This window comes from Apium graveolens, chromosome 10 (assembly GCF_009905375.1).
Source record: "Apium graveolens cultivar Ventura chromosome 10, ASM990537v1, whole genome shotgun sequence".
Lineage (NCBI taxonomy): Eukaryota > Viridiplantae > Streptophyta > Magnoliopsida > Apiales > Apiaceae > Apium > Apium graveolens.
Genome location: NC_133656.1, coordinates 31189934 through 31202458, shown reverse-complemented (window position 1 = coordinate 31202458; position 12525 = coordinate 31189934).

The following is a 12525-nucleotide window of genomic DNA, read 5'->3' as shown; positions in this document are numbered from 1 at the left end:
GTCAAAAATATCAAAGTCATCCTGTTCTCCACTGTAGTAGACATCATCAGCCTTTCCTTTGTCTCCAGCAGAGGTATCTTTTTCTTTTCCCTTTCCACTACTCCCTTTCTTCTCCCCCTTAGTTGAGAGATCCTCTACGGACTTTCCCTTAGATCCTCCATGACCTCCATCACCTCCCGAGCCTGAGCCTCCACCAGATGGCCCTTCAAAGTAAGTCCTTTGTTCTTCATTGGGACAGTGAGAATTTTTGATCATGTAGTACAGGTGCTTCATCCCTTCATTTAGATGTTCCATACCTGTCTCTATCTTCAGAAATCTGGAGGAATCCAGTGAATGATTCATTTCAACCAAATCTTCAAGAGAAGTCGTCCTTGTATGTAGAGAGCAGAAGTTAGAAATGTCATCAGCTGATAAAGTTGGAGTTTCCTGAATGGAATTGAGCTTTGGTGTGACAGTGTTCTTGAGATCTGAGATATCATTCCTTATGAGTGCCGGCTGATTGTTGACAGAGGTGGAAGAAGAAGACCGTTCAACCACTTGTGCTTTGAATGCTTGAGCCTCAGCTTGGCTTTTAGCAAGTTCTTCTTTTAGAGCAGCAATTTGAGCTAACAGGTTTTCAGTATCTGTGTCTGTGTGTGCTCTCACCTGAATTTACTCGTGTTTGGTTCACTCACCTCACGTGCTTATCTTTCTCTCAATATAATTGCTCGTGAGGAGTCTTCCTGTTGCTGTTCTTCTGTACCTGCAGTTAAAATCACCCTAGCCTCTTCAAGAGAGGTCAGTGGTGGTGTAATGGGAATTCGCGAGTCCCGATCCTCAGTCAAACCTATCATTTCATGTGAAATAGATGTCTGAATTGCTTCAGGGATAGATTGACCGAGTTGCCCTCCACTTTCTCCAGATAAATCTGCGAGTGGAGAATCCCGTGAGGGAGCCAGAGGTGTTTGATCTGGGAGGGGAGAAAATGACTCTATTAAGGGTGGCTGAGAGTCAGATTTTCCCTCAGAAGCATGTGACTGCTCTTCTGCCGTAACTATGGCAGGCATTGTAACAGACTCTATGTGCACTCCTTGCTCTGTGTCCTGAGTATCATCTGTGGGTATGTATGGTTCCATTGTGAGTAATGGAATTGTGCTTGACTCAGTACAAGATGCCATGGCCCTATGGCGAATTTCAATAGATTCATCCTGTTGAGAGAATGTCTCTAGTAACTGTTCATTGGCCATTTCAAAGTCCATGTCCTGTTGGGAGGACAAGGATGGGCTTTCAGATGCCTCAATATAAGTTCTTCTTTTCTTTGGAGGAGGCAGAGCTGAGGGTTCACTCACATTTAACAATGCACTACTTCCTATTAATCTTCTGGGTAACATTTTAGACAGTGGGGGAGAGGTTGAGATAGGTTGTGACTCTGTGTTTGGCTCTATGACCTGGGATTGAAGCTGTGGTTCTACAACTTCATGGTCAGTTCTATCGACCACTGGGGGTCTTTCAACAGAAGTAGGAATGGAGTGAGAGTGAGGAATTACTACCTGTAATGGAAGAGCATCTGATGTTGGAGGAGCCTGGGTGGCTTGAACCACTGGAGGTTGAGGTTGCTGTTCATGACCGGGAAGATTGAAAATAGGTAAGGGAATATAAGTGGCCATGAAAGCAGATACAAGTACTGGAACTTGCATGAATTTGAAGGTTGTGTCTTGGCGGGTGTAAATCTTTTTGCTTACTGGAGGGGGTTCGGTTACTGTAGAGTTAGCAAAAAGGGCTTTGTGCTCAGGTGTGAGAAGATGATCTGCTATAAGCATGAGAAAACGAGCATAGTAACATGATACCCTACGATTTGTAGAATGATCACGTAAAGCAGTAGTGAGACATCTCAAGAGAATGGGAAAAAGTAGTTTGCCAAAATTGATCCTTTGATTGAAAACAACCGCAAGACCAATATACTGCAGAGTGGAAGTGATGTTGTGAAAGTTGGATTTAGTGCAGTTGGCAAACACTTTAGAAAGTGTATCGAAGAAAATATCCCATTCAGACACCAAATTGGATTTTGAAAGTTTGGTTAAATTGATCACCCCCTGATAGTGAATAGCATGGAAAAAGTTTGTGATATCATTTTCAGAGGGTAAATTACAGAAATTGTCCAATGGAAAATTTAACGCTTGATTGACGACTTTTTCATCAACTATATACTGTGTGTTTGCCACGGTGAATGAAAAAGATTTTGAATCATCGGCCACAGTAGAGGTTGTGCAAATCAGTCTAAGCAGATCGACATTTAAAATCACATTTGATTTAATAGCAGAGCTAACAATCGAATGGTCATTTAAAAATCTAATCCATGGCTTAAATTTTTCCACATCATATTTTTCTGGATTAAAATAACCAACCTGATTATGCGCGACAATTTGGAAATTGAGAGCCATTTAAAATAATAATAAGACACACACTTTCAGAATTTTAAGAATAATATTAAGAAAATTCGAATTAATTAAATTAATTTAATAATTCGAATTAAATTAATTATAATCGAAAAATTTAGACAGAAATGTATCTCGTTAAAATTCTTAACTCACAAACGCAGATTTGAAAAGCCAAAAGACACAAAACAGAAATTAAAATTAAAATCAAAAATACCCAAAATCAACAAACACAATGATTCGAAAAAAAAGTTTTGAAAATTTTTTGGCAGCACTCCTGTATGTATATATATGTATGTATATATAACAGGAGTAAATTGTTGAGTAAGAACTCGAGCACAAGAGTAACAATGGAGATCTGTTGGTTCGAAGAGAGAGAGAGAGACAAGACTGTTCGGTTTGAAAATGATGAGAGAAAACTGTTGTACGAAATAATAAAACAAAACAACAAAACTGATTAAGTAGTATAACTGGTATGACAATCCGGGATTGTCATACCGATTGTCATACCAGGTAAAAGAAAGAAAACAAATAAAAGAAGTAAAAAATAATAAACACTAAATTTATAACTGGTATGACAATCTGATAGTCATACCGATTGTCATACCAGTATAAAATAAAAGAAATATATATATATATATATAAGTTTATAACTGGCAAGACAATTGATAGTCATACCGATTGTCTTGCCAGTATAAAGCTATACTGATAATCATAATAATCAAAATTTAAACTGAAATGACTTTCAGCAAGACAATTTCAATTGTCTTGCCGATTGTCATATCAGCTTTAAAAAAAATAAATAAACACAGAAACACACATATATATAAATATGTACTGAAATAAAGACTTATATAACTTAGTAAAAATTCAGAAAATATTTACAAAATTAAAATAATTAAAATATTTCAGAGATAATAATATTTTCAGTCCAAAAATAGATTTCTTTTGAATTTTAATAAATTAAATTCATAGAAAAATATTTTTAGAGAAAATAAAATATTCTGAGACATTAAAATTAACAAGTTGAGTAAATAAATAAGATAAGATAATAGAAATTACATAGAAATAAGCAAGAAATATGATACAATGATAAAATAAATTTGCAAATGAATTTTTCATTTATGAAAAATTCATTTGTAAATTCATTCAAGAACAGATCTCAGATATTAACTAAATTAATCACTAAAACTATTCAACATGCCCAATTTACCAACTAATCTGGTAAATGTGGATTCATCAAGTGGTTTAGTGAAAATATCTGCTATTTGTTCTTCTGTTGGAACCAAAAATAGTTCAACAGTACCATTCATGACGTGCTCTCTAATAAAATGATACCTGATGTCAATGTGCTTTGTCCTCGAGTGCTGCACAGGGTTGTTGGTGATGGCTATTGCACTTGTATTGTCACATAAAATAGGAATTTTGTTCAATATAGAGCCATAGTCTCGTAGTTGGTTCCTAATCCACAAGATCTGAGCACAGCAGCTTCCAGCAGCAATATATTCAGCCTCGACCGTTGAGTTGGAAATTGTTTGCTGTTTCTTGCTGTACCATGAGACTAGTCTGCTACCTAGGAATTGACAACTCCCTGAGGTGCTTTTCCTATCAACAACACTTCCTGCATAATCTGAATCTGTATATCCAACAAGGTTAAAACCAGATTCTTTAGGGTACCAAATACCTAGATTTGGTGTTCCCCTAAGATATCTTAAGATTCGTTTAACAGCAATGAGATGAATATCTCTAGGATCCGCTTGGAACCTTGCACATAAGCATGTAGCATACATAATATCTGGTCTACTTGCAGTAAGATAGAGTAACGAGCCAATCATACCTCTGTAGCTTGTGACATCTACCTTAATGGAGTTTTCACATGGTCCAAGCTTGACAGCTGTAGTTGATGGAGTCCTTGCTGATGCAGAATCCTCTAGATTGTACTTTTTGAGGAGTTCCTTGAGATACTTGGATTTATAAATAAATGTTCCATCTAACCTTTGATTTACTTGTAATCCAAGAAAGAACTTCAGCTCTCCCATCATGCTCATTTCAAACTTGTTGTGCATTAACTTAGCAAATCTCTTACAGAGATTATCATTAGTAGACCCAAATATTATATCATCCACATAGACTTGGACTAATATAGTATCATTCTTATGTTTTTTAGAAAAGAGAGTTTTGTCTATGACACCTCTAATAAAGCTATTTTCAATAAGAAATTCAGAGAGAGTGTCATACCATTTTCTCGGAGACTGTTTGAGCCCATAGATAGCCTTGAAAAGAAAGAAGACAAAATCCAAATGATCTTGATCTTCAAAACCAGGAGGTTGTTCTACATATACCTCTTCATCCAGCTTTCCATTCAGAAAGGCGCTCATGACATCCATTTGTTAAACTTTAAAGTTTGAGAATGCTGCGAATGCCAGAAATATCCTGATGGCCTCAAGTCTAGCCACTGGAGCATAGGTTTCATCATAATCAATGCCTTCAGCTTGAGAATACCCTTTTGCTACCAGTCTTGCCTTGTTTCTTGTAACCACACCATCTTCATCTAGTTTATTCCTGAATACCCACCTAGTACCAACAGCTTTCTTGTGTGTAGGTCTAGGTACCAGTTTCCAGACTTGTTGACTTTCAAACTGATTGAGTTCGTCTTGCATAGCAATCACCCAATCTGGACCAGTTAGTGCTTCTTCAATCTTCTTAGGTTCCATCTCAGAAAGAAATCTTGAGAACAGACACTCATTTTGAGTAGCACGTCTAGCTCTGACTTCAACATCTGGATCACCAATAATCAACTCAAAAGGATGAGCTTTATTCCAGACAGTCTGTCTTGGAAGATTTGATCTTGATGATTCGCCTTGAAATTCATTGTGATGTTGTGTCCTACTAGATGATCCTTCAGCATCTCCCCCTGAGTTGTTGCCATATTGACTTGAAGATTCTCCGTCAGTAGCAGTGGTATCTCCATTGTTGCCAAAGTTTCCATCACTATTACCTTGAGTATCATCATGATTACCAGGTTCTTCACCAGCAACAACCTCAGGTTCTTGACCATGTTCTGATTCTGAATCTGACATATCATCAAACTTCAGTTTCTCAGAAGGATCTTCAGTTTGGATACTAGGGAGTTTAGTGTCATCAAATGTAACATTGACACTTTCAGTTACTTTGTGTTGATCAATGATATACACTCTGTATGATCTTCTTCCATATCCAACACAAATACCCTCATATGCCTTTGCCTCGAATTTACCACGACGATCATCTTCATCCTTGAGCACGAAGCATCTGGCGCCAAATACATGAAAGTATTTGATAGAAGGTTTCTGTTCATTCAAAATCTCATAAGGAGTTTTCATGAAGTCTTTGTTGATTAGAGTTCGATTCTGAGTATAACATGCAGTATTGATAGCTTCAGCCCAAAAGTACATTGGAAGACCTGATTCACTTAACATCGTTCTTGCAGCTTTAATCAATATACGATTCTTCCTTTCTACCACTCCATTTTGCTGAGGGGTTCTAGGAGCTGAAAATTGTCTGGTAATCCCTTTGTCTGTACAGAATCCATTGAGAAGTGAATTCTTGAATTCTGTTCCATTATCTGACCTTATTGCTCTAACAGGGACATTAGAATCTAACTCAATCATCTTGATATGATCAATCACAACTTGTGGTGTTTCATCCTTAGAGTGAAGAAATAAAACCCACGTATACTTGGAATAGTCATCAACTATCACAAGACAGTAACACTTCTTTGACATCGAAAGGACATTAACTGGTCCAAATAAATCCATGTGCAATAATTGCAGAACACCGGTTATGGAAGATGTGTCAGTGCCTCTGTGACTTGCTTTCTTTGACTTTCCTTTCTGGCAGGCCTCACATAGTCCTTCTGGAGAGAATTCCAGCTGAGGCAGACCTCTTACCAATTCTCTTTTTACAAGAGAATTCATTGTTTTGAAATTGAGATGAGAAAGTCTCTTGTGCAATAGCCAACTCTCATCTGACGATGCCTTTGCATAGAAACAATTGACTTCAGGATTGCTTCCAGAGTTCATGTCAGCTACGAACAGATTTCCTTTTCGGATTCCCATTAAGGAGGGTTTTTCACTTTTCTTGTGCAGAATCTGACACTTCAGTTTGTCGAATAAAACATTGTAGCCGTTGTCATAGAACTGACTAATGCTAAGCAGATTGTGTTCAAGTCATTGCACAACATACACATTTTCAATGATAACATTTCCAGCTAGCAAACAGCCATATCCCTCCGTTAAACCTTTGCTGTTATTGTTAGTGTAGGTGCCCTAGAGGCAATACATTATTCTTTTATAATCTTTATGTCAGTTGATCATTCAATAAATGTATTTATTATGACCTTAATTACTGCGATATTTTGTTAGCATAATAAATGTCCTTAGAATCATGATACAAATTGTATAGTTTAAGTACATGACTTGAACTTGAGATTATATAATAAAGCATATTCTTAAAGGTCCCTAGTCGAGTATTATTATATAGGACAATAATAATACATAGATAGACTAGTATGTTGTTTGACAAGATAACCACACCTCATTGGTTATAAGTATGGGGATACTAAAGTCAATACATAGGTACATGTGAGAGTACATGGTACTGGACAGACCCACAGTGAGATTCTTCATGTTTAATAAAGTCATAAGAAAGACTCACAGTGATAATGGTGTAATGATCCTTTGACTTGAAATCATTATATTTCTATACGAGGATTAATATACTTTGACTATATTAAAAGTTACTTTTGATCGGGTGATGATAAAAGTGGACATCGGGTATATCATGAGTCGTATGAGAAATATGAATGGTAGATAAAGGATTTAACCATCCTATAATTAGGAGAGATATTATTGGCCTCTTGATTGAGTGAGATTATAAAAGCATGGCCATGCTCAAATAATGATTTGTCTCGATAATCTACTCATGGATCAAGTAAACCCGGATTAAATGTTGAAGAGGATGACTAAATACATGCCTCGAGTTTAATCTATAATATGTATGGTTAAAGGGATTATATTACACGAAAAATATTAATCACGAAAGGTTTTATCTAATCACGATTTAATTATTGTTTAATTGGGTAACAATGATATATTACTAGATACCGCTCATTGTTTATAATTTTATTAGAGAATAAAATTATTGCCAATTAAATAATAGCCTATAGGGTCGCACAAATAGAGCACTTAATGGAATAGTTAATTTAAATAATGGATTTAAATTAATTGATGATTATTTGAATTTTATTATAATTAAGTAAGACTTAATTGAGATAATATAAATTCGAATTAAAAGGAATAATTTTTGCCCATAATAATTAAGTATGACTTAGTTATTAATTAAATAATAGAAATTCGTTTTTATTATTTAATCCAATACCTACTAGGGTTGGGCTTTGCTGTTATGGGCCTTTTTAATCAGCCATTATAAATATATAATGATATGTTAAAGAGGCTTGTACGTTTTTGAGAAAACCCTAGCAGCAAAGAGAGGCAGAGGCAGTTCAGATCGTCAAGAAGGAGGCTAGTACATCCATTCCGTAGTCAAGTTCGTAAGATGTTCTTGAAGGTGCTCGTGTGGATACCATAGAGGTGTTTCTCCGAGAGGTAGACACAAAGCGTGATAGCTAGGATCTCCGTTGAGTTCGTGAAGGTTAAGCTCTTGAAAAGTATGATTCGTTATCTCCATAATCTGCCCATAATTATACATGGATCCTGTTTTTGGGTTTCGAAATTTTTGTTTTATTTACGTTTATCCGCTGCGTTTTATGCCTTCGAAACCCAACAGTTATCTCCAAAGGTAACCACTGGGCCAGCTTTCTCAACCACATTTGATAGCAGGGCTCTATCTCCGGTCATATGTCTTGACGATTCGCTGTCAAGAATCCACACTACCGGTTGTACCTGTTTAATGCCCTCTTTTCTTGACGATGAGGTGTTTGCATCACTAGCCATGAGAGCAAGATTCCCAACTTCTTCATCTTCATTGTCAGTATCATCCCAGCTTCTTCCCTTTGCCAGGTAAGCCCTTTCAGATTTACTCTTCTGATTAGAATCGTAAGAGTTCTTCCTAACTTGTTTTGGCTTCCTGCATTCTGTGGCAAAGTGTCCCAACTCATTGCAGTTGAAGCATCGAATGGTGCTTCGATCAACCATCCCTGTTTTATATCCACCACTGCTGGTGTTAGAGGATGAAGATCCACCTTTCTGGAATCTGTTGTAGTTGGACTTGTACTTGAACTTGGGATTCCTTTTGAATCTGACATTTGAGAATCTCTTGACAATAAGGGCCATTGACTCATCCTCCAATTGCTCCAGTTCTTCCAAGGAATAATAATCATCTCCTGATTGATTTGTAGTAGGAGGATCAAATTCTGCTACTATCATATTTTCTTCAACCTTGGAAGACTGTACCATTCTTTCTGACTGTTGAGATTGTTGTTGATGTTCATCAGCTACTAGAGCAGTAGACGTGCTGACCACTCTTCCTTTCCCGAAAACTTCCTTCTGCTGAATCTGCTCCAACTCACAAGTCTTTAACACACCATAGAGCCTTTCCAAAGAAATCTCACTCAGATCTCTTGCTTCTCTTATGGCAGTGATTCTATGTTCGAGATGAGTTGGCAGTGTTAAAAGGAACTTTTTGTTGACCTCCCTGATGGAATAGTATTTACCATTAATGTTCAGGTTGTTGATCAATGCATTGTACCTCTCAAACACTTCAGTGATTCCTTCTCCTGGATTGGATTTAAAGTATTCATACTCAGAGGTTAGGATTTCTAACTTGTTCTCCCTAACTTCCTCTGTGCCTTCATTAATAACCTCAATAGTTTCCCAGATATGTTTGGAATCTTTACAATTCATCACATGTCTATTCATCAAGGGATTAAGGGAATCTACTAAAATCAATTGAAGGCTAGCATCCAGGGAGGTTTCTTCTATTTCAGCAGGAGAGAAATCCTCAGGATCTTTCACATTAGTTCTTGCTTTGGTGATCACCACATCATTTTCTATTACCTTTGGTTCAATAACCATAGGAATTTTTGGACCCTTCTTTAACACTTGCAGATATTTGGGATTAGCAACTTGTAAAAATAGTAGCATCTTCTTCTTCCACATAACATAATTTTCTTTATCGAAAAGTGGAATTTTAACGGTTCCAACTTTTTGTGTAGTCATTATGAATTTTTTGAGTGAATAAAAAATTCAAGGAGTGAAAGAAACACAAAAGTCTAGGATCTAGATTTGTACGTTAATCAGAAGGCTCTGATACCAATTGTTAGGTCCCAATATGTTTGTAGAAGGGGGGTTGAATACAAACTATACAGTTTAATCGAATAAAATGCGGAATAAGAATTGAAATAAAATTCAAGTTAAATAAAACTTTTATTAAACTTGAAATGAGTTACAACAACGGTATCTGTTACAAGGAATTAATCTCAAATTAATTATCACAAATTTAGAATAAATTCGACATGAACTTTTTCTATTTTTGCAATAATTAGAATCAAATGCTAAAAGCGATTTGAGATTAAGTTCTAGGGATTTTGATCCGCTAGATAGTTACACAAGAACAACAAAAGAATTTCTAGTGGATTGGATTTAACAATAACTGCTAGAAATAAATGCTCTGAGGATTTTACAATAATTTCTCTGCTTCTGTTTGTTTTGTGTTCTTCAATGGTTGGCTGTATATTCAAGTGTGTTTAATGAATGTCTTCTGCTTCTTTTATCATAACAGCCGAAATGGAAATGAACTGCAATGACAATCGGTAGGACTATTCTTTTGAACTAACAAGACTTTCGGTAGGACAATCAACTGTACTGGCATGACTTTCGGTATGACTATTGATTGTCATACCGATTGTCATATTAGTACAATCAAATTGTCTTGCTGAAATTAATAACAGATTTTTAATCTAATAAAAATTCTAACAAGACAATTAAATAAATTATCATGACTTTCGGTATGACTATTGATTGTCATACCGATTGTCATACTAATACAATTAGTTTGTCTTGTTTGAATTTAAATAGATTTTAAACCAATTAGAATCTTGAAAATCCTTAATATTAATTCTGAATTAATTAATCAATTAATTCAATTAATCAATAAATTAATCTTTGCAGATATAATTTATTTTCTTAACTAAATTATATGACTTACTTAATTAATAGAGAATTAATACTAATCTTGAGCAGCATCCATTCTTCTGAATATCTTCTGAAAATCACTGAAATTATGAATCAATTCCACCACTTCAATGTTGACACTCGATGTACTGTCTGGTTCATGAGTGACTAACTTCCGTGACGTTTCTTCATGTCTTGACTTTGATACTCTGACTTTCTTCAGACTAAATCCTTGTAACTAATTGATACCCTGACGAGATCTATGTGACTTGATTAAATCCACAATCTTGATTTATATCACTGAGCCTTGATCAATTTCTTGAGCTTCTTCCAGTGAATTAAGTCTTCAAGTCTGTAGATGAATAATGTTCCTTAACCCTTTGACAGATGTTACTTTGTGAGATCTCTCTAACGACAGATCCACTATTTACTTATTACATTCTTATTTGAGTTGAGTTAAATCCTCGAATAAACAAATAGGCTATGACATATGCCTTTCACTCTGAGTTCTCTATATGCAAAGTGACTTGTCGATATCTTCAATCTTCATATCTTCATTTGACTTGTCAATATTTCTGGGACTTCTCGATAAGTCATTCTGGAATTCTCGAATGACTTCTCTATATGACTTGATCCGTGACTTGTAGATATCTTGACTTAGAATATTTTTCCAAAAACAGATTTATTCAACTCCAAACTTCTTCACAATTTCTCTGAGGCATGATCTTCTTGATCTTCTTCCAGAGTTTATTCTTAGGCTTCAGACTGTTTACTGGAAAAATACTCCAGACTAATCTTTGACATTTTTACATACTCAAGTAATACAATACAAAATACAAATTTAGATTATCATATAACTAATACTAGGGATGTCAATTTGACTTGGTCTTTTTATAGTACAGGCATGTCCTGCACAACAGTTGCCAGTCTGGTCATCGTAATTATAGTAATATTAAAAATAAAACACTGTCATAAATAGATAATTATTCATAACAGAATTATAATATGTCTAATGGTTTTCGTTAAAATAAAATAATACAAAATTCACGCGGCCGGGCTAAACAAAATTATACTATTGATCCAATTTTAAATAAAAATTAAAAAGACTACATATAGTAAAGAGTGTTGGATTCAGATGGGTCACAAGCTAGAGTTTGGCAATGAGCCAATAGACTCTCTTTTAGAAATTGAACTACACTTAGTGACTCCTGATGCCCCAGGAGAATGCATGTAGAAATGACTTGTCGATATCTCTGAGATCTATATAAGCATATTGACTTATCGATATCTCTGAGATCTCTAATGAAATATTTGACTTGTCGATATCTCCAATCTTCATGTCTTCATTTGAACTTTTCGATATCTTCAATCTTCATATCTTCATTTGACTTGTCGTTATCTTTGAGACTTCTCGATAGGCCAATTTGGACTTCTTGATAAGTCATTCTGGAGTTCTCGAATGACTTCTCTATATGACTTGACCTTGTAGATATCTTGACTTAGAATTTTTTTCCAAATAAAGATTTATTCAACTCCAAGCTTCTTCACAAATTCTCTGAGGCATGATTTTCTTGATCTTCTTTCAGAGTTTATTCTTAGGCTTGAGATTGTTTACAGAAAAATACTTCAGTCTAATCTTTGACATTTTTACAGACTCAAGTAATACAATACAAAATACAAATTTAGAATATCATACAACTAATTCTTAGGGCTGTCAATTTGACTTAGTCTTGTTATAGTACATGCATGTCTTGCACAACAGTAGTCGTCTGGTCATCGTAATTATAGTAATATTTAAAATAAAATACTGTCATAAATAGATAAATATTCATAACAGAATTATAATATGTCTAATAGTTTTTCTTAAAAGAAATAATATAAAATTTACCTGGCCGGGCTAAACAAAATTATACTTTTTATTCAATTTTAAATAAATAATA